General features: G+C 32.9%; 1 long non-coding RNA gene across 3 annotated transcripts; it reads left to right on the top strand.

The window, feature by feature from the left end:
• Window positions 1–510: 510 nt before the first annotated feature.
• LOC139528517 (uncharacterized) lies at window positions 511–19013 on the top strand. Of its 3 annotated transcripts, XR_011665611.1 has the most exons (5): window positions 511–4884; window positions 5449–5546; window positions 6211–7726; window positions 8839–8910; window positions 10055–10253. It is a non-coding gene; the product is annotated as an uncharacterized lncRNA (long non-coding RNA). The 3 variants fall into 3 exon arrangements; XR_011665614.1 differs by lacking the exons at window positions 511–4884; window positions 10055–10253 and adding an exon at window positions 15186–19013 and having other exon boundaries at window positions 4896–5546; XR_011665609.1 differs by lacking the exon at window positions 511–4884 and having other exon boundaries at window positions 4896–5546.
• The last annotated feature ends 7974 nt before the right edge of the window (window positions 19014–26987 follow it).

Genomic DNA, 26987 nt, shown 5'->3' on the forward strand with positions numbered 1-26987 from the left:
TATTTTTGTGATTTTACTTATTACCAATGTGAATTCAACTGATTGGGTAGAGCTTACGAATATATTTGCATAAGGACAGTCTATATGAAGATGTTTGTGATAAGATTGATTGCTGTTACAAATATTATTGATTGCTAATCACCTATAGTGTCACCAAACGAATTTACCAAAAAAAAAAATAAGTGTATGATGTGGACAGTTCATTGATGAGTTTATCCAAAAACACTTATATAAAGATGAACTGGTGTTGCAAGTCGTTATATTGTGGAAGTGTATAAGTAAAAGTGAGCTGTGTTTAATTTTACCAGTATGAAATATGTTAATTTCTTTCGGATTCAAGGTGATAATCAATTAAGTAAAATCACAAAACTACTGCACTCCGAGGAAAATTCAAAACGGAAAGTCAATCAAATGACAAAATCAAAAATTAAAAACATCTAACGAATGGACAACAACTATCATATTGCTGTCTTGGTATAGGCATTTACAAATGTAGGAAAATGGTGGATTGAACCTGTCTTTAAAGCGATAAACCCCCAAATTGTATGAAAATTTAATGATATTGATAATGATGTGTGAACTTAACCAACAGACATATAGGTAAAAACTCTAATTCGAAAGGTCACATTCCTGAAAAGAGAACGGGATTGATGTTACGACATACATGTAAGGAACATATCGGATATCATTAAAATAACAAATATTTCATCACAGTCAACCAACTCATGATGGCTTCCGTTAACATAACGGAGTGATGATTTCAGCTTCCCAATGCTTCACTATTGGGAAGTTGAAACCACCTCCTGTGTCGTAAGATTTTGTTTCCAACCGACCCTCGTAGTCAATTTCTATATATCAATCCCAATACAGTTGCAACATCAACATGTGCGTTTAGATGTGTTCATATAAATGCATTTGAGCATTGTACATGAATCATTGTGTCATTGTGTTATTGTAGATAATTGAACATCTCAAGGTGATATTATAAATTGGTGGATAATGTTAATATATGTTGTATACATGTGCTAACGTGTTCATACATTTTGTGGGATATTTAATAGGGCGTATTGCATAGCAATCCATTGGTGACAGTGTGTAATAAAGTGTCTGTGTCATGTTGAATAGTGATATATTGGTGACATTGTGAATATTCCGGCCTAATACCCTATCAATCATGATAATGGATTATTGTACAACAAACAAATTAAGTAGTTAGAAGAAACTTTAAAAGATTTACTGAAAGAGCCATTATGACCAATAAAAAGAGAATGTGTTTTTCCACAACATAACATTTTGTTTCTGGAACATAGGTGGGTTTAGTGTCAAGTTTCGCTCTCACAAGATAAGACGAATAAATATCGGCGACTTTGTCAGGCAGGAACAGTCGGCAGACTGTTAGAAAAAAGCCTAACATCAAGATCAAGATATTTAACTGTACATGTATGTTCTCATATATAACTAAAGAGTATAATATGGTTTAATTTTGAAAAACATATTGACCAAAAAAAGTAGACACGTAAGACAGTCTTATTTATCAAAAATTTCGAATAAAATGAGAACTTTGAAAAGACAAAACTAATAACAAATGTCCAATAAAACACAAATAAGCATACCTTTAAAAAGTGGTTTTTGATAATTATTACATTGGTGATGCAATATTTAAGAAAAACATTCGTAAACGTATTCGAACACATATATCTGCATTTGAGCTTACTAATTATTTTTGAGAGCCGTGGTGTAGTGGTTAGTGCATCGGACTACTAACACAAAGGTACCTGGTTCGATTCCCGTTTGGGATGAAAATTTCAGGAACCCAATTTTCGGCTCTCCCTTGACACCATTCGCAAGTATGGTCTTGAGGAAACGATGATAGTCCGTCGGACGGGGACGATAAATGGCTGGCCCGTGTTAAGGGAGAGCCACATCTCTTGCACGTTAAAGACACCCTTGTAGATTTCGAAAAAGAGTAGGCTAATGCCGCTACAAGGCAGCACTCGCACCCGCAAAGTGGAAAGGGATTAATATAAGTTGCAAAACTTGTTTCCCAATCCACTATAAATAAATATGTTTAAATTAAATTAATTATTTTTGGGAGAAAAAAAAATTACGAACTTAATCAAATTTAGTGATAACTGTTGAATATTTCATTAATATACAGCAATTGACTATTTGTTACTTTTTATGTCACCAGAATAACAAAACGTGTATTATATATTAGAAATGACAATAAATAATCTCACAGCATTCACAGCCAACATTTCGGCGACTTTTTAGACAGGTATATTGGAATGACTGTTAGAAAAAAAACCACATGAAGATAATATATTTATAACTGTACATTTATGTTATCATGTATAATGGCCCAGTGTATTGTTGTTTAATTTTGATACACAAATTAACTAAGAAAAGGAGCCACGTAAGACAGTTGTATTTATTAGAATTTACGAATAAAATGTCGTTTTCTATTGTAAGGAGAGTTTTTAAAAAGACAAAGCTTATGACAAATGTGCAATAAAACACAAATAGGCACTCTTATGAAAAGTTGCGTTCAATGAACATTGTTTTGGAAACGTTATTTTACAGACAAAAAGTCGTAAACGCATTCAATAGCATATATCTGCATCTGATTATTTTTGTACAAAAAAAACCTTTATGAACTTAATTTAACTACAATTTCGTAACTTGTGAAATAATCAAACAACATAAACAGCAAACACTTCTGAGATGGTCTGGGGCTAGAAAACTCGACTGACTGTTAGAAAAAAGCAAAACATGAAAATCAAGATATCTAACTGTACTTTATGTTATTTTATATATATCGGCACAGTGTCATGTGGTTTAATTTTGATAAACAGTTTGACCCTAAGACCATGAAGACGTAGCTACGTAAGACAGAATTATTTATAATATATTGAAAACAGAATCACGGTTTGCTATTGTAAGAAGAGTTTTTTTAAAAAACTAATCTAGTGACATAGTGTGCAATGAACCACAAATATGAACTGTTATATAAAAAAATGCTTTTAATAGGAATAACATTAGTAATTTAAGAGTTCAGGCAAAAAGTCGTAAAAACATTCGAACACATATATCTTATCTAATTTTAATCTGATGCTTTTTGTTATCTATTAATCATGCTTTTCTTTGTCTAATATGTTCTCCTTTTTATTTGTATTGTAGTCCTGTAATATTACCAGTCAGGGGCATTACTTAAACAAGTAACAATTAAAATTACCTATACACGTAATGTTGAAAACAAGGCTAATTTAAATATAACTTATATAAGTTATGTTTCTGAATATTATTTTTATAGGTGTCCAAGAATACAGATTTTACTAGCTTTAAATAATGTTCACAGTTATCTGGTTATTTTTCCCTTGATATATAAAAACTAATTCTTCAGAAACACTATTGAACTTTCCGACGCACTAATCTTTCATACCGACGCTTCTGGGTCAAAGATTGGTCTCTTGGGACTATTAAATTGTCATTTTCCTCTAAAATCTTGAAGGTAGACTGATATAAATAGATAGATAATTGTGAATTAATAAAGAACTGAAGTTATTTATAATTTGTAACCTAAATCAATTACATATGTGCCTTAGATAAGTGTAATTGTTGTTTTTTTCAAAAATGTTTAAAATAACTTATTGAAGTAATATTTTTGTCATTATTTTCAAAGTAACCCTTTATCCCTATACTCCTCTCAAATCTGATAAATTCTTTATTTTATGATATAAAATGTTGTTTAAAATCATGAAAACTACATTTAGTCTATGTTTCTATTGAAAATAAAAATAACTCTATTAAGTATTTCTTTTATTTTTAAAATAAAAAAAATACTTACATAAGTAATTATTTTTTATTAACTTGTTTAAGTTACGCCCCTGACTGATTATGTTGTCATTTCAATGTTATATTTAACTTTGCCATTAAAGTGCGAGGTATGGCATGCCATAAAACCAGGTTCAACCCACCACTTTTATTCCCCTTTAAAAGTGTCCTGTACCAAGTCAGGAAGATGGCCATTGTTATAATATTGTTCGTTTCTGTGTGTGTTGCATTTTAACGTTGAGTCGTTTGTGTTTTCTCTTACTTTTGAGATATTGAGATAAGACGTGGCACAGTACTTGTCTATCCCAAATTCATGTACTGTGGATTCATTATTATTCGTTGGATACCAATTTTCGGGGGTTTCGTGGGTAGAGGTGAACCACGAATTCAAATGTTCAACGAATAATATATAATATAATAGCTTTATATACAGAGATTGGCAAAACCACGAAATCAAATATTCATGAAAATGCAAGTTTTCAGCTATCCACGAAAATTGATACCCACGAAAAAAAATATATTCACAGTATTTGGTTTTGATGTTATATTTGTTATTCTCGTGGTGTTTTGTGTGTTGCTTGGTACGTTTCTGTGTGTGGTTCGTTTCGGTGTTGTGTCGTTGTTCTCCTCTTATATTTAATGCGTTTCCCTCGGTTTAAGTTTGTTACCCCAATTTTGTTTTTTGTCCATGGATTTATGAGTTTTGAACAGCAGTATACTACTGTTGTCTTTATTCTGCAACCAAGGTAGCTGATTATTCCCCTCCCCCAAAAAAAAAATGAACTTCATTGTTTTAGTGTTCACTGTTTCTTTTGTACAATTATAAATTACTACAAAAATATACAAGTATTAACAATTTTGTATTTCTATTTTTAGGATACTTTTTGATTTCTTGGAATAGTTTCTTAAAATCAGAACCATACATCTTGGACAAATTTTTGTAAACAGACATTCAAATAACTTTTAGTAAACATGCAAAACACCGCGATCAAGACAACCAACTGCACATTTAGTCTTCCTATTATAACGGCGATCTTGTATGTAGTTTAGGTTTGTGAATAATATTTTCTAAACGTAAAAAGTAAAATAAAAAAAATACTGAACTTAGAGGAAAATCAATTTGGAAAGTCCATAATCACATGGCAAAACCTAATAACAAAACGCATAGACAAGAACACATATTCCTGACTTGGTACAGGCATTTTCAAATGTAGAAAATGGTGAATTAAACCTGATAGCGGTAACCCTCTGACTTTGGTGACAATTATTTTATAAGTAATTGCAAACAATATGACGTTTTTTAATTGCATGGGAAGTTTTCAACACATCAAAGCTGGTGACAAATTATGTCAAACAAATAGATAGACACTGCTATCAATAGATTCTTTAAATGAACATACAATTGGTAACGTACAATTTCAGACAATAAGTCGTTAACGCATTCGAACTCATGTATCTGCATTCGTGGATATTGATTATTTTTGTAAAACAATTATTGATCTGAAACAAATTTAGTATATACGGGTTTCTATTGTATTTTGATAACTTGCTTCATTAATATACAATTGTTGACGATTTGTAATAATTAATTTTACAAGAATTTTAATGCTTAAGGAATACTCTCATTAGATTTGACGCAAACGTTGCGGCAACTTTTCCAGACAGGGATAGTCGAATGACTGTAAGAAAGAAAGCTTAACACCAAGATCAAGGTATTTCACTGTACATTTATCATGTTTATGTTACCTTATATAACGGCAGAGTATAATGTTGTTAAATTTTGGGAAACATATTGACCAAAAAAAGTAGCCACGTAAGACAGTCTTATTTATAAAAAATTGCGAAAAATGACATTTTCTACTGTTAGGAGGGTTTTGAAAAGACAAAACTAATGACAGATGTGCAATAAAACACAAATAAGAATATCTATAAAAAGATGCTTTTGATAAACATTACAGTTGTGATGTAATATTTCAGATAAACAGTCATAAACATATTCCGCACAATATCTGCATTTGAGCTTACTGATTATTTTTGTGAAGAAAAACAAATTACGAACTTAATCAAATTAAGTGATCACTGTTTAATATTTCATTAATATACAAAAAATTACTATTTGTTTCTTTTCATGTCACCAGAATTTCAAAACGTGTATTATATATAAGAAATGACAATAAATAATCTCACAGCATTAATAGCCAACATTTCGGCGACTTTTTAGACAGGTATATTGGAATGACTGTAAGAAAAATAGCAAAACATGAAGATCACGATATTTAACTGTACATTTATGACAAATGTGCAATAAAACACAAATAAGATTATCTTTAAAAAGTTGCTTTTGATAAACATTACATTTGTGATGTAATATTTCAGATAAACAGTCGTAAACGCATTCACACACATATATCTGCATTTGAGCTTACTGATTATTTTTGTGAAGAAAAAACAAATTACAAACTTAATCAAAAGTAATTGATACAAAGTGAAACTTATATATTACGTTGTTGTATTAGTGAGAATACAAGGTGTTTGTCACAAATGTTAATTCACCTGAATGGGTGGAGCTTACGTTTTGATTAACACAGGACAGTCTATTTGAAGATGTGTGTGATAAAGAGGATTGCCACTTCAATTATTATTGATTTCTAATCACCTATCATGTCACCAAACGAATTTACAAACAAAATGAGTGTATGATGTGGACAGTTCACTGATGAGTGTATAAAATACCTTTATATAGATGAACTAGTCTATTATGAACAAACCGATTAAACTCTGCCCAGTCAAGTAAAATAAATCAAGCAGTACTTGCTGCCATTGCAAGTTTTGCTATTGCGGCAGTATATTAGTGATATAACAAGGTGTATACTTCCTGGTGTTGCAAGTTGTACTATTGGGAAATATGAATACTTCATCGATGTGTATTAGTCAGAATACACGATGTATACTTGCTGGTGTTGCAAGTCGTTATATTGTGGAAGTGTATAAGTGAAAGTCAACTGTGTTTAATTTTACCAGTTTGGAATATATTCATTTGGTTCAGATTCAAAGTGATAAACAGTGTAAAGTAAAATCACAAAACTACTGAGCTCCGAGGAAAATTCAAAACGGAAAGTCCCTAATTAAATGACAAAAAAACCCCACATCAAACGAATGGACAACAACAACTTAACAAACAGAAATTACATCAAAACTCTAATTCGAAAGGTCACATTCTCGAAAAGAGAACGGGATTGTAGTTACGACATACATGTTAGGAACATATCCGATATCATTAATATAACAAATATTTCATGACGGTAAACATACTCGTGATGGCGTCCGTTAAAATTACGAAGTGATGATTTCAGCTTCCCAATGCTTCACTATTGGGAAGCTGAAACCTACTCTTTTGACGTAAATCCTAATACAGTGGCAAAATCAATAGCTCAAACATATCAAACGAAGGGATAGTGTGTGCGTTTAGCTGTGTTCATATAAATTCATTGTGCATGGAAGCATTGTACACGCATCATTGTGTCATTGTGTAATTGTGGATAATTGAACATCTCAAGGTGATATTATAAATTGGTGGATATTGTTAATACATGTTGTATATATGTGTTAACGTGTTTATACATTTTGTGTGATATTTCATGATGCATATTGCATAGAAATCCATTGGTGACTTTGTGAAATAAAGTGTCTGAGGCATGTTGAATAGTGATATATTAGTGACATTGTGGATAATCAGGCCTAATACCCTATCAATCATGATATTGGATTATTGTACAACTAACAAATTAGGTGGTCAGAATGATTTTTAAAAGATTTACTGAAATAACCATTCTGATCGGTCAAAAGAGAAAGTGTTTTTTCCACAACATGAAATTTTGTGTCTAGAACATAGGTGAGTTTATTTCAAAGTAATATGATAAAATAACAGATCCACTTTTTTCTTCAATAAATAAGAAATTATGATGTTGTACTATTAACGGAGTCCCAGTTAGGTTATAACACTACAGTCGATATTAAGGATTAACTTTTACCCTATTTGATGACAACTATCAGTTAATTATATATACAATGGGGGCCTAGGTATTTTGATAAAATATAAAATTCTGAAAAAACAAAAAAATAAGATCAAGATATTTTACTGTACAGTTTTGTTAACTTATTTAACGGCAGAGTGTTATGTGGTTTAATTTTATAAACATATTGACCACGACAAAAAGCCACGTAGGACAGTATTATTTAAGAGGAAATTGCAAAAAAAGGACTTTAGGAGAGTTTAAAAAAAAAGACAAAGCTAGTAACATAGTGTGCAAAAATACACAAATAAGCACGTTTATAAAAGATGCTTTAAATGAACATTACATTGGTAACATAATATTTCAGACATTAAGTCAAACACGCATTCGAACTCATATATCTACATTTGAGCTTACTGATTATTTTTTGTAAAAAAAGACTTTATCAACTTTTACAAATTTGTCAAAAAATTTCATTACATTTACAGCAAACATGTTGGCGACTTTTTTTTAGACAGGAGTATTCTGCTAACTGCTATAAAAAAGCAAAACATGAAGATTAAGATATTAAACTGTACATTAATGTTTTTTTATATCACGGCACCTTGTTATGTGGTTTATTTTATAGACATTTTGACCTCAAGAAGTAGCTACGTAAGACAGTCTTATTTATAATAAATTGCAAATAAAATGGTGTTTTCTAGTTATAGACAAGTTTTTTAAAAGACAAAGCTAGTGACATAGTGTGCAATCTAACACAAATAAGCTCTTTTATATAAGAAGATGCGTTCAAAACAAATAACAAGGGTAAATTAACAATTCAGACAATCAGTCGTGAAAACATTTGAACATATACATCTGCACCCAGGGTAACTCATTATTTTCGTAAAAAAATGAACTTAATTTTTGCTATGTACACTGTTTAATTTGTACAATTATTAGTTACTGCATAAATATTCAAGTAATGACTATTTTGTATTTATATTTTCAGGAGATTATCCGATTGTGTAGAATAGTTTCTTCAAATCAGAAGCATATCTTTTGGATGAACTTTTGTAAACAGGTATATTCAAATAACTGTTATTAAACATGCAAAACACTGTTATTAAACATGCAAAACACCACGATAAAACACTTAACTGGACAATTATTCTTCCTTTGATAACGGCGCACTTGTATGTAGTTTAGTTTTGTAAATAATATTTCCTAAAAATAATTAATTGCAAATAAAATGTCGTTTTTCAATTGCATGGAAAGTTTTTAACTAATCAAAGCTGGTGACAAATTATGCCAAAAAATAGATAGGCACTGCTATCAATAGATGCTTTAAATACATACAGTTGGTAACGTAATATTTTAGGCAATTAGTCGTAAACGTATTCGAATACATGTATTTGCATTCGTGGATTATGATTATTTTGGAAAAAATATATTTAAGGAATAATTTTTTCTCTCTATGAAGAAATAACATAAAAAAAAATTGGTGTATAATGAATAACGCGCGTAGCGGGTTATTTAACAGTGTGTTCCACATTTTTATGTTATTTCGAATAGACAGAAAAAATATTACAGTCATTTTTTATAATTTCATTCAAAATTCCATTTTAAACCTTAGAAACACATGAAAAAACGTTGAAGACGTTACGGACACATGACTAAATTATGTCTATGGGATCATAACAAAATAACGTCAGCCAATCAGAAGACGCGTTACATCTAAAATTAAATTATTTGAACGTACACAAATTTAGCATACACGAAATTATATTGTACAGTGATAAATAACTTCATTAATATACAATTACTGACGATTTGTAACCATTACTGTCACTATAATTTCAAAACTTGCGAAATACTCTCACAAGATAAAACACAAAAATGTCGGCGACTTTTTCGGACGGTAACATTCAAATGACTGTTAGATAAGCAGCATTACATATAGATCAAGATATTTAACTGTACATTTATGTTATCTTATATAATGTCACACTGTTATATGGTTTAATTTTGATGAATACATAAATCTTTAAAAGTAGTCAGGTAAAATAGTATTATTTATAAGAAATAACAAATAAAATGACGTTTTTCGATTGTTTGGAGAGTTTTAAAAAGAAAAATCTAAAGACTATTGTGCAATAAAACACAAATAAGCATTTCTATAAAAAGATGTTTATAATAAACATAACATTGGTAACGTCGTATTTCAGACAATTACTCGTACTGTTTGGTGAGAAATTATGCCAAAAATAATTAAGCACTGCTATCAATAGATGCTTTTAATGAACATACACTTGATAACGTAATATTTTAGACAATTAGTCGTAAACGCATTCGAACACATGTATCTGCATTCATGGATATTGATTTTTTTTGTAAACATATGATTGATCTCAAACAAATTTAGTATACACTGCTTTTTATTGTACATTAATAACCTTCTTCATCAATAAACAATTATTTACGATTTGTAATTATTTATTTTTACAAGAATTTGAAAAATTGAAGAATACTCTCAAAAGATGAGATGCAAAAAATTTGACGCTTTTTCAGACATGAATATTCGACTGACTGTTAGAAAAACAGCATTACATCAAAATCTAGATATTTAACTGTACATTTATGTTATCTTATATGACGGCAATGTGTTATATGGTTTAATTTTTATAAACATATTAACCTAAAAAAAGTAGCCAACTAAAACAGTATTATTTATAAGAAATTACGAATAAAATGACGTTTTTCTATTGTTTGGAGAGTTTTAAAAAAGAAAAAAGCAAGTGACAATTGTGCAATAAAACACAAATAAACATTTTTATCAAAAGATATCTATAATAAACATAACATTTGTATCGTCGTATTTCAGACAATTACTCGTACACGCCTTCGAACACAGATGCCTACATTTGAGCTGACTGATTATTTTTGTAAACAAAGACTTTATGAACTTTAACAAATTTAGTGATCACTGTGTAATATTTCTTTATATTGATCTCCTTAAAATTTTGGATATATATTCTTGAAAAGCTCATAAATACCGATATTAAACTAACATAATTATTAATTGTCGAAGGTGTATTGTACCATGGTGTATATTGTAAAGGGGAATACTGTAACAGTGTGATGTGCGATCGGAAATGGTGTGAATGTACAGTGTGCGACCTTTAAAACTATTCAATATATTGATACGAACTGATTTTTGATTTTATACATTAAATTGTGATAAAAATTCGATTTTTAAAATATAGAAATGATTTTGTAGTCGCACGCTTTCTTTGGTTTTGTATGTTGTATGATGCAAAGGTGGTCGGAGGGCAGAAAGATAATTTATTCCTAATAATTATAGAATAATAATCAACATTGTAATTGAATACGTGCATTACGTTCCACATGTTTGATCAGTCTTTACGTTTATGAAAATTGTTTGTAACGTTTGAGCACCAATAAGCAGGAATGCGTACCCAAATTTAGCTAAATATCTAAATTTTAAAAGTCGTGAATGAAAAGAATACTGCGTAATTCCAATTCAAAAGGGAATTTTAAGTATTTGCACCTCACAAAAAAAGCAATTAATGTTTTACAACATATATCATAACAATATTAATTACTATCGTAATGCCAATTATTCTATTCATAGCAATAATCTTTAAAAAGAATCTGAGATTCATTTGATAAATAAAATGTCCATCTTTAAATACTTGATATTTGTCTTGATTGATATCATATTCAAGTTTTTTTCGGAAAAACAGTTCACAAGCAGGAATGTATGTTTATTATACAATTTCAATTCTTTTTTTTTTCTTTCTTTTATTGGAAAGGACGCCTCCGGGTGCGGGAATTTCTCGCTACATTAAAGACCTGTTGGTGACCTTCTGCTGTATTTTTTTTCTACGGTCGGGTTGTTGTCTCTTTGACACATTCCTCATTTCAATTCCCAATTTCATTTGGTTATTGTTTGTTACCTTTTGTCCTTTATGGATTTTTTGTATGGGTCACTGGTGTTGTTTTAACAGTTTCACAGTTCAAATGAGGTCATGTTAAGGAAAACTAGGTAAACGTTGTAAATTTACGAGAAGATTATTTACATTTATCTAAGCTGCATTTGTATTCGCGTGTATGTATTTTCGCGAAAATATACCTACCGCGAAATTCGTGAAAATAGGTTCACCACTGAAAAAGTATATGTACAGTATTTAATAATCAATTGATACTCACAATGAACTTACGAAGTAAAGGCTTTGTTTAGCATACTTAGCCTTTTTATTAAATAAACACATCTTTTATTCATTTTTGTTTTCTAAAGCAATAAAAGATAAATATTTATTTATCTAATATAATATTGTTAGCTGGTTTTGATCCTTGAACAATGGACTTTATTGATTTAATATATCTAATACTGAATGCTGAATTTTCAACAATGTATAGCTTAAAGGATATATTTTTGGTAGAAAGATATGATAGTTTTTTATCCATACTAAAATAAGTGAACTATTTACAAATGTTAAAAAGACATTTCCTAGATTTCGGGTCTGCGAAGATTAACATTTCTCATTTCTCTCACATAATTTGTATAAGACTTTTAGAAAGATGTTAGTGCCGTTCGACATCTTTAAGTCGTAAAAACTTCATTAAAATTGAAGTTAAGTAAATAAACAGGTTCATTATATTTACAGTTGTCGCATATGTGAGGTTAGAAATGAACATGATGTTACATAAGCTCTCAAAAAGTATATGACGGCTAACGTTAAATTGTGCCTAATTTTCCCTCATATCATTCGTATTCACCGTGATTTTTGATTGTTATAACAATTTAAAAAGTAAACCATTATAGTATATTTAATGACGTAAATTCATATAAGTGCACATGCTTTCTTTTTACCATTTTTGCGCTAAAATACTATTTTCAGGCTTAAGTATTAGTTTCACCCACGAATGTGATTTTTCGCTTTCTTTTCTATCTAATGAAAAGGTAACTTAAATTCGTACTGCATTTGCCTTTTTTTTAAACTATTTGCATTGGAGCGTCACTGATGATTCTTTGTAGACTTGACTCGCGGCTGGCGTACAATATATTATTGCGCACCCTATTGAACCTTTCCATAGATTCACCTGATAGTTACCTGTCCATTTAAACTATTGTCCCATCTAACAAATACAACAGGTATTGTTCTCTGTATAGTTTATTCACTCAGACCTTTAAATTTCTTCTAACTGAAATCTATCACTCATTGATTAATCTACCAGAGTAAAAAGTTTATCTGCTAAACTGGTAGAAATCACATGTTGACTATAAGTATTAAAACTGTATATGAGTTTGAATGTAGTATATTTTCAAACTGTTGAATGTAAACACTGATTCAAACATTTAATAAAAGTTGATTTCTGAAAAAAATCAACATTATTCCTATTTCCAAAAAAACATTGATAAAAAAAAAACAACAATGCAATGAAATGGCGATTTTTATATATGAAGGCCTTCTTAAAAGTATTCTATAACTAAACATAAAACTAAAAGATGCAAATTTTCATACGGACAATACTTTTTTTTTCAAAACAAACTTGTTATCTATTTTGAACAGATTGAAAAAATATAATAAATGTTTAATAAACATGAAATCACAGGCATTTTTTTTTTATGTGAAACAAGTAATTTCTATCAGTTTAGCAGGTAAACTTTTTACTCTGGTAGATTAATCAATGAGTGATAGATTTCAGTTAGTAGAAATTTAAAGGTCTGAGTGAATAAACTATACAGAGAAAAATACCTGTTGTATTTGATAGATGGGACAATAGAACTGCCAAAAGTTTAAATGGACAGGTAACTATCAGGTGAATCTATGGAAAGGTTCATTTGGGTGCGCAATAATTTTGATGTTTTTCATATCTACATGGCTTATTTAAATAGATTCTTTCGATAGTATGTGTATGTATTCATAAAACTTCTGAAAACAAGATATTCTTCAAAACAAAGTTTCCCTGTAGAATATTTGGATTTATTTAAGAAATTCAGGAAATCCTTAAAATTCGAGATATTTTATGTGAACAAAGTAAGTCTCTATATAAGAGGTCCAAATGAACATAGTGTGTTACTCTTGAGAAATATATACGAAAAAATCTTAAACATTGTATGCCACAGGGTTTCACTTCACATGGAAAATGTATCTATAGAATATATATCGAGTGGTATTATGAAGGACACTCAATATAAAGATATGATGTATAAAATATATGCATCTAGATTATAAAACAAACTGAATGCCCGAAATTTATATTTTTATTGATTTGTAAAAACTAGGATTTGCAATAGGTGTATGCAAAAAATGTATGTTTAATCCCAAGAGACTAATGAAATAGTCGATCTTGAAAATGTATATTCAAATAGTAGCTGTACATATACACTTTTTTCTTTTCACAACTATCCACCATTACCCTCAACTGACTTGTGCAAGAATGTTCACATTATTACAAATTTTAATACAGCCAGGTGGTTTAACTTCATCATTTTCTCCGCCAATCACTCAATTCAAATGGAAACAAAAATTCAGTAGCAATCTTTTGTTGACCAGTCAGCGATTTGAGGTTCACGTATTGCTATTATTTTTGTAAAAAAACAACTTGATTTAAGATGTCAAAAGCACTTCAGTATGGCAGATTTAGCGAGTCTGGCGTACACACTATATGCCTGGCATCTTTGAGGATATTTGTTTAACTAATTTAGCGTATTTGTTTTCTAATTCTTGATTGTAGTATATTTTAGCTTACTTTGCAACTATTTTTTTATACGATTTTCCAACTTTATTCTCAAATATATATATTCATTCGTATATTTAACGAGATTAACTTGTGAACACATTCAACATTTTCTCCACATTGTAAATAAATAAATAACAAGTCATAGGAAATATTTCTTTACCTCGTTGGTAGTCTTTACTTGCTTTGCATAGGTTTAAGTACTCCCAATATTTGGCAAACATATTGGCAAAGTCATATTGACACAGCATTCAATCAATTAGTCTTTATTTCCATGTTTTCGTCTTTTTTATGTCTGTTCCTCTATCCGCCTATTTATCACGGTTTTGTATTGTATTTGAAGAGAAAAAGTGTTGTAAATATCATGCATTTTATGGAAAAAATATTAAGACAAATGCAATAACGCTTACAAATCAATTACAATTGACTAAATATCTAACCACTATTTCACAGTGAGACCCTGACAAAAACCGATACTAACGAAATTGTGGAAAATGTGGAATATATTAAGTTTGTTTTGTTAAAAATCATATCAATGATCAATATTGTGCTAGCTATAATTATAACTATTTATTCACCATTTTGTTTTAGCTCGCAGTTGCAGACGTGGTATATAATCCGGGACAATCAGGTATAATGTTTGTCAGATGTAATGAAATTGAATCAAATACATCGTTAATGTCTATTGTTTATTGAAACTACTTAAATAATAACTGAAATGATTTAATCAGTTAATGCTTAGAAACGCATCATGAATATTATGCTATGTCTTTTTCAACACTAACCGAAAAAAAATATCAAACACAAGGTTTCAGAGAAATTTACTAAGCTAGCCGCACGGAGGGGTAATAACAAATGAATGTTTTTATTATAAAGTTGAAAGGGTTGCTTACATGTATTTCTTTTTAATTTAAATGTCTATAGATCTGTTATCCCATGATTTTTTTCTTATTATAAAACTGTTGGTCAGATCACTTTCATAGAAAAGGGCCATTCAATTACGACAGGAAATTATCGTTAACAATATTGTTTTGTTGTATTAATTCAAAAAAGACACCAGTCAGTTCATGTTTTCTTATAAGCTCACTTTTTAAAATGAAATATGAGCTTTTGCCGTCCGTCCGGTGTAAACTATTTCAAACATCTACTCAACATATTCCAACTAAACCTTTGCTGAATGATCCTTATGTTATTTAAAATGCAATTTGTGTTTTATTTTGTATTTCGTAAAAACAACATGGGTATCAAGCTGAAAATAGAACATAGGGGTAAAATGCAACTGTTGGCCTTTATCTTAAAAACTAAAGCAGTTAAAAAAAAATCTGACATGTAGTATACATGTTCATCATGTCATGTTCTATCAGCCCTGATATGTTCAGATGAATATAACAATCCATGGTTGGGTTGCTGCCCCACAATTGTGAAATCTCAGGACTTTTTGAAGCTTTTGTTTTATATCTTAAATATTATTATTAATAAAGATAACCTATAAACAGTAAAAATGTTAAGCAAAGTAAGATCTGTAAATGATCGGGTCTAAGGACTAATATTGTCAACTGACCATTCAGGATATCAGTGACATGTTAAAGTTCTCAAAAAGTATTAAAAAATAAATAAGATTTTATAAGACTTTAACAAATGGGTTATAGTTATACATGCCAAAAAAAATGGGGTTCAATGGGCAAAATTTGATAAGGCATTCAAATGGATAAAAGCAGAGGATTGCGAAAATCTGACAAAAATTCCAAAACACGACAAGCGAACATCCATGACAAGCGAACATCCTTAAGGAATTAATGACAGTTATAAACATTTTGTTTATCAGGTTTTTCTCATTCAAAAAATCGTCTGCTCTAAAACTGCTTAACCAATCTAAACCAAGTTGAAGCTGAATGGTTCTTAGGTTATCTAAGATAAAGCGTTTGTTTTATTTTCTATTTTCTCTGAAAACATGGCCGCCATGGCTAAAATAGAACATATAGTAGAATACAGGTGTATACTTAAATCACAAAAACTAAATCATTTAGAGCAAATCAAAGAAGAAAATAAAGTATTCATTAGGTCAAGGTCTACCTGCTCTGAAATAACAAGCCACATCGCGAAGGTGGCTTTTTTGCTCATGAATTGATGGTTTAAAGGAAATGTTGCAGTTTTCAATTTTCATCCTGAATATTATTATAAATAAAGATACACTGTTAACAGCAAACATGTCCATAAGCACTGTGTTTTTTTGAAGTAGACCACAGCTACACAGCTTCCCTTTGTGCCTATTGCGGACAATTATTTGACGTCAATATTTTTTTTATTCATTTTTCTGTTAGGTGATGGGGTAGGGTGTCCGATATCAATTTTGCACTTTCTTTCAAAAAAATAAACTCAGCCGAAGAACACCCTGTGTTTTTTTCTCAAGGAAACCACAGCTACCCGACCTTCCTTTGCACCTAGTCCGGACAAAAGTATTGCCGTACAATATTTTTTATTATCTTTTCTGTAAGGTAGCGGGTTGGGTGTCTGTTCCTAAATTTGGACCTAAGTTCCAAAATAACCTGTGCCGAAGAACACCTTGGGTTTCTTCTCCAGTACACCTCAGCTACCCAGCTTCCCTTTGCACATAGTGCAGACACAATTATTGCCGTAGAACATTTTTTATTAACTTTTCTGTAAGTGTAAGGTAGACTGTAAGGTAATAAGACTGACGGACTAAATCTTTGAACCTACATAAAAAACAATAAACTAAGCCGTAAGACATACTGTGTTTTTGCTGAAGTAGACCACAGCTACACAGCTTCCCTTTGTGCTTATTGCGGACAATTATTTGACGTCAATATTTTTTTAATTAATTTTTCTGTAAGGTGATGGGGTAGGGTGTCCGACACAAATTTTGCACTTTCTTTCAGAAAAATAAACTAAGCCTAAGAACACCCTGTATGTATTCTCAAGTAAACCACAGTTACCCGACCTTCCTTTGCACCTATTGCGGACAAAAGTATTGCCAAACAATATTTTTTATTATTTTTTCTGTAAGGTAGCGGGGTTGGGTGTCTGTTCCTAAATTTGGACCTACGTTCCAAAAGAAATGTGCGGAAGAACACCTTGGGTTTCTTCTCCAGTACACCTCAGCTACCCAGCTTCCCTTTGCACCTAGTGCAGACACAAGTTTTGCCGTAGAAGGTTTTTTATTAACTTTTCTGTAAGTGTAAGGTAGACTGTAAGGTAATAAGACTGACGGACTCAATATTTGAACCTACATAAAAAACAATAAATTAAGCCGTAAAACACACTGTGTTTTTTTCTGAAGTAGACCACAGCTACACAGCTTCCCTTTGTGCCTATTGCGGACAATTATTTGACGTCAATATTTGTTTTATTATTTTTTCTGTAAGGTGATAGGTCAGGGTGTCCGACACCAATTTTGCACTTTCTTTCAAAAAAATAAACTAAGCTGAAGAACACCCTGTGTTTATTCTCAAGTAAACCACAGTTACCCGACCTTCCTTTGCACCTAGTGCGGACACAAGTATTGCCAAACAATATTTTTTATTAATTTTTCTGTAAGGTAGCGGGGTTGGGTGTCTGTTCCTAAATTTGGACCTACGTTCCAAAAAAACTGTGCGGAAGAACACCTTGGTTTTTTTCTCCAGTATATCTCAGCTACCCAGATTCCCTTTGCACCTAGTGCAGACACAAGTATTGCCGTAGAAATTTTTTTATTAAGCCGTAAAACACACTGTGTTTTTTTTCTGAAGTAGACCACAGCTACACAGCTTCCCTTTGTGCCTATTGCGGACAATTATTTGACGTCAATATTTTTTTAATTAATTTTTCTGTAAGGTGATGGGGTGGGGTGTCCGACACCAATTTTGCACTTTCTTTCAAAAAAATAAACTAAGCCGAAGAACACCCTGTGTTTATTCTCAAGTTAACCACAGTTACCTGACCTTCCTTTGCACCTAGTGTGGACAAAAGTATTGCCAAACAATATTTTTTATTAACTTTTCTGTAAGGTAGCGGGGTTGGGTGTCTGTTCCTAAATTTGGACCTACGTTCCAAAAGAAACTGTGCCGAAGAACACCTTGGGTTTCTTCTCCAGTACACCTCAGCTACCCAGCTTCCCTTTGCACCTAGTGCAAACACAAGTATTGCCGTAGAACATTTTTTTATTAACTTTTCTGTAAGTGTAAGGTAGACTGTAAGGTAATAAGACTGACGGACTAAATCTTTGAACCTACATAAAAAAACAATAAACTAAGCCGTAAAACACACTGTGTTTTTTTCTGAATTAGACCACAGCTACACAGCTTCCCTTTGTGCCTATTGCGGACAATTATTTGACGTCAATATTTTTTTTATTAATTTTTCTGTTAGGTGATGGGGTAGGGTGTCCGACATCAATTTTGCACTTTCTTTCAAAAAAATAAACTAAGCCGAAGAACACCCTGTGTTTATTCTCAAGTAAACCACAGTTACCCGACCTTCCTTTGCACCAAGTGCGGACAAAAGGATTGCCGTAGAACATTTTTTATTAACTTTTCTGTAAGTGTAAGGTAGACTGTAAGGTAATAAGACTGACGGACTAAATCTTTGAACCTACATAAAAAAACAATAAACTAAGCCGTAAAACAAACTGTGTTTTTTTCTGAATTAGACCACAGCTTGCCTTTGTGCCTATTGCGGTTAAATATTTGACGTCAATATTTTTTTTATTAATTTTTCTGTTAGGTGATGGGGCAGGGTGTCCGACATCAATTTTGCACTTTCTTTCAAAAAAAAAAAACTAAGCCGAAGAACATCCTGTGTTTATTCTCAAGTAAACCACAGTTACCATACCTTCCTTTGCACCTAGTGCGGACAAAAGTATTGCCGTACAATATTTTTTATTAACTTTTCTGTAAGGTAGCGGGGTTGGGTGTCTGTTCCTAAATTTGGACCTACGTTCCAAAAAAACTGTGCGGAAGAACACCTTGGTTTTTTTCTCCAGTATATCTCAGCTACCCAGATTCCCTTTGCACCTAGTGCAGACACAAGTATTGCCGTAGAAATTTTTTTATTAAGCCGTAAAACACACTGTGTTTTTTTTCTGAAGTAGACCACAGCTACACAGCTTCCCTTTGTGGACAATTATTTGACGTCAATATTTTTTTAATTAATTTTTCTGTAAGGTGATGGGGTGGGGTGTCCGACACCAATTTTGCACTTTCTTTCAAAAAAATAAACTAAGCCGAAGAACATCCTGTGTTTATTCTCAAGTAAACCACAGTTACCATACCTTCCTTTGCACCTAGTGTGGACAAAAGTATTGCCAAACAATATTTTTTATTAACTTTTCTGTAAGGTAGCGGGGTTGGGTGTCTGTTCCTAAATTTGGACCTACGTTCCAAAAGAAACTGTGCCGAAGAACACCTTGGGTTTCTTCTCCAGTACACCTCAGCTACCCAGCTTCCCTTTGCACCTAGTGCAAACACAAGTATTGCCGTAGAACATTTTTTTATTAACTTTTCTGTAAGTGTAAGGTAGACTGTAAGGTAATAAGACTGACGGACTAAATCTTTGAACCTACATAAAAAAACAATAAACTAAGCCGTAAAACACACTGTGTTTTTTTCTGAATTAGACCACAGCTACACAGCTTCCCTTTTTGCCTATTGCGGACAATTATTTGACGTCAATATTTTTTTTATTAATTTTTCTGTTAGGTGATGGGGTAGGGTGTCCGACATCAATTTTGCACTTTCTTTCAAAAAAATAAACTAAGCCGAAGAACACCCTGTGTTTATTCTCAAGTAAACCACAGTTACCCGACCTTCCTTTGCACCAAGTGCGGACAAAAGGATTGCCGTAGAACATTTTTTATTAACTTTTCTGTAAGTGTAAGGTAGACTGTAAGGTAATAAGACTGACGGACTAAATCTTTGAACCTACATAAAAAAACAATAAACTAAGCCGTAAAACAAACTGTGTTTTTTCTGAATTAGACCACAGCTTGCCTTTGTGCCTATTGCGGTTAAATATTTGACGTCAATATTTTTTTTATTAATTTTTCTGTTAGGTGATGGGGTAGGGTGTCCGACATCAATTTTGCACTTTCTTTCAAAAAAAAAAAACTAAGCCGAAGAACATCCTGTGTTTATTCTCAAGTAAACCACAGTTACCATACCTTCCTTTGCACCTAGTGCGGACAAAAGTATTGCCGTACAATATTTTTTATTAACTTTTCTGTAAGGTAGCGGGGTTCGGTGTCTGTTCCTAAATTTGGACCTACGTTCCAAACAAAAAAACTGTGCCGAAGAACACCTTGTGTTTCTTCTCCAGTACACCGCAGCTACCTTCTCCAGTACACCGCAGCTACCCAGCTTCCCTTTGCACCTAATGCAGACACAAGTATTGCCGTAGAATATTTTTTATTAACTTTTCTGTAAGTGTAAGGTAGACTGTAAGGTAATAAGACTGACGGACTAAATCTTTGAACCTACATAAAAAACAATAAACTAAGCCGTAAAACACACTGTGTTTTTTTCTTAAGTAGACCACAGCTACACAGCTTCCCTTTGTGTCTATTGCGGACAATTATTTGACGTCAATATTTTTTTTATTAATTTTTCTGTTAGGTGATGGGGTAGGGTGTCCGACATCAATTTTGCACTTTCTTTCAAAAAAATAAACTAAGCCGAAGAACACCTTGTGTTTTTTCTCAAGTAAACCACAGCTACCCGACCTTCTTTTGCACCTAGTGCGGACAAATATATTGCCGTACAATGTTTTTTGTTAACTTTTCTGTAAGGTAGCGGGGTTGGGTGTCTGTTCCTAAATTTGGACCTACGTTTGAAAAAAACTGTGCGGAAGAACACCTTGGGTTTCTTCTCCAGTATACCGCAGCTACCCAGCTTCCCTTTGCACCTAGTGCAGGAACAAGTATTGCCGTAGAACATTTTTTATTAACTTTTCTGTAAGTGTAAGGTAGACTATAAGGTAATAAGACTGACGGACTAAATTTTTGAACCTACATAAAAAACAATAAACTAAGCCGTAAAACACACTGTGTTTTTTTCTGAAGTAGACCACAGCTACACAGCTTCCCTTTGTGCCTATTGCGGACAATTATTTGACGTCAATATTTTTTTAATAAGATGGGGTAGGGTGTCCGACATCAATTTTGCACTTTCTTTCAAAAAAAAATAAACTAAGCCGAAGACCACCCTGTGTTTATTCTCAAGTAAACCACAGTTACCCGACCTTCCTTTGCACCTAGTGCGGACAAAAGTATTGCCGTACAATATTTTTTATTAACTTTTCTGTAAGGTAGCGGGGTTGGGTGTCTGTTCCTAAATTTGGACCTACGTTCCAAAAAAAAAACTGTGCCGAAGAACACCTTGTGTTTCTTCTCCAGTACACCTCAGCTACCCAGCTTCCCTTTGCACCTAATGCAGACACAAGTATTGCCGTAGAATATTTTTTATTAACTTTTCTGTAAGTGTAAGGTAGACTGTAAGGTAATAAGACTGACGGACTAAATTTTTGAACCTACATAAAAAACAATAAACTAAGCCGTAAAACACACTGTGTTTTTTTCTAGAGTAGACCACAGCTACACAGCTTCCCTTTGTGTCTATTGAGGACAATTATTTGACGTCAATATTTTTTTAATTAATTTTTCTGTTAGGTGATGGGGTAGGGTGTCCGACATCAATTTAGCACTTTCTTTCAAAAAAATAAACTAAGCCGAAGAACACCTTGTGTTTTTTCCTAAATTTGGACCTACGTTCCAAAAAAACTGTGTGGAAGAACACCTTGTGTTTCTTCTCCAGTACACCTCAGCTACCCAGCTCTCCTTTGCACCTAATGCAGACACAAGTAATGCCGTAGAATATTTTTTATTAACTTTTCTGTAAGTGTAAGGTAGACTGTAAGGTAATAAGACTGACGGACTAAATTTTTGAACCTACATAAAAAACAATAAACTAAGCCGTAAAACACACTGTGTTTTTTTCTGAAGTAGACCACAGCTACACAGCTTCCCTTTGTGTCTATTGAGGACAATTATTTGACGTCAATATTTTTTTTATTAATTTTTCTGTTAGGTGATGGGGTAGGGTGTCCGACATCAATTTAGCACTTTCTTTCAAAAAAATAAACTAAGCCGAAGAACACCTTGTGTTTTTTCTCAAGTAAACCACAGCTACCCGACCTTCCTTTGCACCTAGTGCGGACAAATATATTGCCGTACAATGTTTTTTGTTAACTTTTCTGTAAGGTAGCGGGGTTGGGTGTCTGTTCCTAAATTTGGACCTACGTTCCAAAAAAACTGTGTGCAAGAACACCTTGGGTTTCTTCTCCAGTACACCTCAGCTACCCGGCTTCCCTTTGCACCTAGTGTAGACACAAGTATTGCCGTAGAACATTTTTTATTAACTTTTCTGTAAGTGTAAGGTAGACTGTAAGGTAATAAGACTGACAGACTAAATCTTTGAAACTACATAAAAAACAATAAACTAAGCCGTAAAACACTGTGGTTTTTTTTCTGAAGTAGACCACAGCTACACAGCTTCCCTTTGTGCCTATTGCGGACAATTATTTGACGTCAATATTTTTTTTTTATTAATTTTTCTGTTAGGTGATGGGTTTAGGGTGTCCGACATCAATTTTGCACTTTCTTTCAAAAAAATAAACTCAGCCGAAGAACACCCTGTGTTTTTTCTCAAGTGAACCACAGCTTCCCGACCTTCCTTTGCACCTAGTGCGGACAAAAGTATTGCCAAACAATATTTTCTTATTAATTTTTCTGTAAGGTAGCATTGTTGGGTGTCTGTTCCTAAATTTGGACCTGCGTTCCAAAAAAAAATGTGCGGAAGAACACCTTGGGTTTCTTCACCAGTACACCTCAGCTACCCAGCTTCCCTTTGCACCTAGTGCAGACACAAATTTTGCCGTAGAACATTTTTTATTAACTTTTCTGTAAGTGTAAGGTAGACTGTAAGGTAATAAGACTGACGGACTCAATCTTTGAACCTACATAAAAAAACAATAAACTAAGCCGTAAAACACATGGTGTTTTTTTCTGAAGTAGACCACAGCTACACAGTTTCCCGTTGTGTCTATTGCGGACAATTATTTGACGTCAATATTTTTTTTATTATTTTTTCTGTTAGGTGATGGGTCAGGGTGTCCGACATCAATTTTGCACTTTCTTTAAAAAAAATAAACTAAGCCGAAGAACACCCTGTGTTTTTTCTCAAGTAAACCACAGCTACCCGACCTTCCTTTGCACCTAGTGCGGACAAAAGTATTGCCGTACAATATTTTTTATTAACTTTTCTGTAAAGTAGCGGGGTTGGGTATCTGTTCCTAAATTTGGACCTACATTCCAAAAAAAACTGTGCCGAAGAACACCTTGGGTTTCTTCTCCAGTACACCTCAGCTACCCAGCTTCTCTTTGCACCTAGTGCAGACACAATTATTGCCGTAGAACATTTTTTATTAACTTTTCTGTAAGTGTAAGGTAGACTGTAAGGTAATAAGACTGACAGACTACATCTTTGAACCTACATAAAAAACAATAAACTAAGCCGTAAAACACACTGTGTTTTTTCTGAAGTAGACCACAGCTACACAGCTTCCCTTTGTGCCTATTGCGGACAATTATTTGACGTCAATATTTTTTTTATTATTGGTCCTGTTAGGTGATGGGGTAGGGTGTCCGACATCAATTTAGCACTTTCTTTCAAAAAAATAAACTAAGCCGAAGAACACCCTGTGTTTATTCTCAAGTAAACCACAGTTACCCGACCTTCCTTTGCACCTAGTGCGGACAAAAGTATTGCCGTACAATATTTTTATTATCTTTTCTGTAAGGTAGCGGGGTTGGGTGTCTGTTCCTAAATTTGGACCTACGTTCCAAAAAAAAACTGTGCCGAAGAACACCTTGGGTTTCTTCTCCAGTACACCTCAGCTACCCAGCTTCCCTTTGCACCCAGTGCAGACACAATTATTGCCGTAGAACATTTTTTATTAACTTTTCTGTAAGTGTAAGGTAGACTGTAAGGTAATAAGACTGACAGGCTACATCTTTGAACCTAAATAAAAAACAATAAACTAAGCCGTAAAACACATTGTGTTTTTCTGAAGTAGACCACAGCTACACAGCTTCCCTTTGTGCCTATTGCGGACAATTATTTGACGTCAATATTTTTTTTATTAATTTTTCTGTTAGGTGATGGGGTAGGGTGTCCGACATCAATTTTGCACTTTCTTTCAAAAAAATAAACTCAGCCGGAGAACACCCTGTGTTTTTTCTCAAGTAAACCACAGCTACCCGACCTTCCTTTGCACCTAGTGCGGACAAAAGTATTGCCGTACAATATTTTTTATTAACTTTTCTGTAAGGTAGCGGGTTGGGTGTCTGTTCCTAAATTTGGACCTACGTTCCAAAAAAACTGTGCGGAAGAACACCATGGGTTTCTTGTCCAGTACACCTCAGCTACCCAGCTTCCCTTTGCACCTAGTGCAGACACAAGTATTGCCGTAGAACATTTTTTATTAACTTTTCTGTAAGTGTAAGGTAGACTGTAAGGTAATAAGACTGACGGACCAAATCTTTGAACCTACTTAAAAAACAATAAACTAAGCCGTAGAACACACTGTATTTTTTTTCTGAAGCAGACCACAGCTACACAGCTTCCCGTTGTGCCTATTGCGGACAATTATTTGACGTCAATATTTGTTTAATTAATTTTTCTGTAAGGTGTTGGGGTAGGGTGTCCGACACCAATTTTGCACTTTCTTTCAAAAAAATAAACTAAGCCGAAAAACAACCTGTGTTTATTCTCAAGTAAACCATAGTTACCCGACCTTCCTTTGCACCTAGTGCGGACAAAAGTATTGCCAAACAATATTTGTTATTAATTTTTCTGTAAGGTAGCGGGGTTGGGTGTCTGTTCCTAAATTTGGACCTGCGTTCCAAAAAAAATGTGCGGAAGAACACCTTGGGTTTCTTCAACAGTACACCTCAGCTACCCAGCTTACCTTTGCACCTAGTGCAGACACAAATTTTGCCGTAGAACATTTTTTATTAACTTTTCTGTAAGTGTAAGGTAGACTGCAAGGTAATAATACTGACGGACTCAATCTTTGAACCTACATAAAAAAACAATAAACTAAGCCGTAAAACACAATGTGTTTTTTTCTGAAGTAGACCACAGCTACACAGTTTCCCGTTGTGCCTATGGAGGACAATTATTTGACGTCAATATTTTTTTTATTATTTTTTCTGTTAGGTGATGGGTCAGGGTGTCCGACATCAATTTTGCACTTTCTTTCAAAAAAATAAACTAAGCCGAAGAACACCCTGTGTTTTTTCTCAAGTAAACCACAGCTACCCGACCTTCCTTTGCACCTAGTGCGGACAAAAGTATTGCCGTACAATATTTTTTATTAACTTTTCTGTAAAGTAGCGGGGTTGGGTATCTTTTCCTAAATTTGGACCTACATTCCAAAAAAAAACTGTGCCGAAGAACACCTTGGGTTTCTTCTCCAGTACACCTCAGCTACCCAGCTTCCCTTTGCACCTAGTGCAGACACAAGTATTGCCGTATAACATTTTTTATTAACTTTTCTGTAAGTGTAAGGTAGACTGTAAGGTAATAAGACTGACGGACTAAATTTTTGAACCTACATAAAAAAACAATAAACTAAGCCGTAAAACACACTGTGTTTTTTTTCTGAAGTAGACCAGAGCTACACAGCTTCCCTTTGTGCCTATTGCGGACAATTATTTGACCTCAATATTTTTTTAATAATTTTTTCTGTTAGGTGATGGGGTAGGGTGTCCAACATCAATTTTGCACTTTCTTTCAAAAAAATAAACTAAGCCGAAGACCACCCTGTGTTTATTCTCAAGTAAACCACAGTTACCCGACCTTCCTTTGCACATAGTGCGGACAAAAGTATTGCCGTACAATATTTTTTATTAACTTTTCTGTAAGGTAGCAGGGTTGGGTGTCTGTTCCTAAATTTAGACCTACGTTCAAAAAAAAACTGTGCCGAAGAACACCTTGGGTTTCTTCTCCAGTACACCTCAGCCTCCCAGCTTCCCTTTGCACCTAGTGCAGACACAAGTATTGCCGTAGAACATTTTTTATTAACTTTTCTGTAAGTGTAAGGTAGACTGTAAGGTAATAAGACTGACGGACTAAATTTTTGAACCTACTTAAAAAACAATAAACTAAGCCGTACAACACACTGTGTTTTTTTCTGAAGTAGACCACAGCTACACAGCTTCCCTTTGTGCCTATTGCGGACAATTATTTGACGTCGATATTTTTTTTATTAATTTTTCTGTTAGGTGATGGGGTAGGGTGTCCGACATCAATTTTGCACTTTTTTTCAAAAAAAAACTAAGCT

Source organism: Mytilus edulis, chromosome 1 (genome assembly GCF_963676685.1).
Source record: "Mytilus edulis chromosome 1, xbMytEdul2.2, whole genome shotgun sequence".
Classification (NCBI taxonomy): Eukaryota; Metazoa; Mollusca; class Bivalvia; order Mytilida; family Mytilidae; genus Mytilus; species Mytilus edulis.